Raw genomic sequence first — 2,500 nt, 5'->3', positions numbered from 1 at the left:
CCCCCCCTCTCCCCGGGGCAACGGGCCTGCGAGGCGCCCCAGCCGCGCCACACCGCGCGCGCCACGCGGCGCGGCGGCAGCCGCCGGGCTCGGAGGGGAGGGCGGGCACGGCCGGGCGCACCCGAACCGCGCCCCCCCCCACACCCACCGAGGGGCGGCACGCCGCTGCGCCCACGCCACGGCGCGGGTGACGATTGACCGTCAAGCGACGCTCAGACAGGCGTAGCCCCGGGAGGAACCCGGGGCCGCAAGTGCGTTCGAAGTGTCGATGATCAATGTGTCCTGCAATTCACATTAATTCTCGCAGCTAGCTGCGTTCTTCATCGACGCACGAGCCGAGTGATCCACCGCTAAGAGTTGTCTCGGTTTCGGTCCCCGCCGCGCGCGCGGGGGGACCGGGCAGCTTTCGCAGCCCCTGGGGGGCCCCCCCTCCTCCGCCCCCTCCTCCTCCGCCCCACCGCCCTTCCTCACGCCGACGCCGGCTGCTGAGCAAGGGACGGCAGAGACGGAAGGAGAGAGAGAGCGAGAGAAAGAGAGGGGCTTGCCTCACTGACCGTACAAGCACAGAGAAAGGGGGGGGGGAAACGAAGGGCAAACCCGAACGAGAAGGGCGGGGAGCCCTCGCTCCCGACCTGGGGACAAACCCTGTCTCGCTTCGAGTCCGGCCCAGGCGCCCGGCTCGGTCTGGCCCGGCAGGGAGCGGCGGGCCGGCCACACCGCCTGCCTCGGGATGTTGGGGGGGGTCCGTCCCCGCAGACCACCCCCCCCCCGCCCCAGGCGTCAGAGCCCGGCCGCCACCGGGAGCGGCGTCGCCCCGCCGCCCGCGCGCCTGCGGCCCGCCGGCCCCGCGCTTCCCAGCTCCCCGCTCGCCTCGCCGGCCCTCCGGCTCGACCGCCGCCGCCGCCGCCGCCGCGGCGCCCACACCCCCGCGCGCCCGCACACACCGCCTCGCGGGTGACGCCACGCGCTCGCCCGTCCCCTCCGCGGACAGACGCCCGGCGGCGGGCAGGCGGGCAAGGCGGCACGGACGGGGACGGCGCCCGCTCTCCCCGTCTCCACGCGGAGAGCGGGGCGGGCCGCCCCCGCCGCCGCCCCACCACCGCCCCCCCGCTGCCTGGCGGAGCCGGGCGGGGCAGAGCGAGGCGGGCGCCCCGGACGGCAGAGTGCCGGGGCGGGCGCGTAGGGTAGGGCGCCGCCGACGGCGGCCACGGCGGAAGACCCAGAAGCACCGGCCAGGGAGAAGGAGGAGACGCGCGGAGGCTCGGCGCCCGCACCACCCGCGGTGGGGGCTCGCCCTCCCGGCGGCGAGCACGCGCTCGCGCCCGGCTCGCAACGCTCGAGGCAGGCCGGCAACTAGGCCGACCGCGCGGCGTCTCTCCGCCGAGACCAGACCGCGGAGAGAGGGGGCAGGGTAACCCCTCTCCGTCCCGGCTGCCCGCGGGGCGAGCACGGGGCGCGCCGGCTGGCATGGGGGGGCGCGGCGCCCGCGCGCGCCGACCCCCCGGCCCTCCGGCAGCACGCCCGGCCGCCTCCGCGAGTCGCATCGGGCCGCCCGAGTCTTTAAACCTCCGCCCGGCTCTCCAACCGAGAACCCTCGGGCCCGGAGCCCGGGGCCCATGGCCATCCCTGCCCGGGGCGGCTGCCGGCGGCCGCGGTGGCCGGAGGCCCTCTCCCCTCTCTCGCTCGCTCCCTCCCTCCCCGCCCCCCCCACCCCCACCGCGGGGGAGGAAGGACCGGGGTGGGGGGAAGCCGAGGCGGGGGGGGGGAAGGCACGGCCGGTGCGGCACGCACGGTGCGGCACCCGGGAGGAGCACGCTGGCACACGGGACCACACGGGTGGGTCACCGAGGGGGGGGCAGGAGAAGCGCGGGCGCTAGGTACCTGGCCCTGGGGTGAGGTAAACGACCTGAAATCCCCGCGGGGGTGCCTCCCCCGCCGCCGCCCGCCACCGGGCCGCCGCCGCCTCGCGGCGACGGCGGCAGCCTCGGCAGCGGCGACGAGACGGGACGCGGAGGGGGAACCCGGCACCCGCCAGCCGGCCCCCGCGCCCCTCGGCGGAGCGTCCGCCCGCGGGGTGCGCCCGACACCCGCCGCCACGACCTCGTCCTCCTCCCGGGGCCCGGGGTTTCCCTCAGTAACCCGGCGCCGGGTGGCAGCTGCACCCGGGAGGAGAGCCGTGGCTCGGGCCGCCCACTCGGGCACGAACCGTCGCCTCGCTTGGCCTCAACGCGACGCCCCCCGCTCGGGGGCCCGGCGCCCGCCCCGCGCGCCATCCCGGAACGCCTGCCCCCGCAGGTCTCTGCGGACGGGCTGCTCCGCCGCAGCCCGCCGCGGGTCCGCCCCCCACAGCTTAGGGGTGGGGACCCGTGGGACCCGTCCCAACCCGGAGGGCCGTCTCCCTCGCCTCCGCGCCCGCCGCTTCCTCTCCCGCGGGCGCCGGGGAGTAGCCAAGCCCCGCCGCCCCTCACACGCACTGCCGCCCGCTCCCGCCGGGCCCTCC

At 78.5% G+C, this 2,500-nt stretch overlaps 1 non-coding gene across 1 annotated transcript; it reads right to left on the bottom strand.

Moving 5' to 3' along the window:
* Positions 1–206: 206 nt before the first annotated feature.
* LOC135327014 (5.8S ribosomal RNA) lies at positions 207–359 on the bottom strand. The gene has a single exon (XR_010387145.1). It is a non-coding gene; the product is annotated as a 5.8S ribosomal RNA (ribosomal RNA).
* Between the last annotated feature and the right edge of the window lie 2,141 nt (positions 360–2,500).

Source organism: Dromaius novaehollandiae, unplaced genomic scaffold (assembly GCF_036370855.1).
Source record: "Dromaius novaehollandiae isolate bDroNov1 unplaced genomic scaffold, bDroNov1.hap1 HAP1_SCAFFOLD_116, whole genome shotgun sequence".
NCBI classification, from domain to species: Eukaryota; Metazoa; Chordata; class Aves; order Casuariiformes; family Dromaiidae; genus Dromaius; species Dromaius novaehollandiae.
This window is presented reverse-complemented; position numbering and strand designations above follow the sequence as displayed.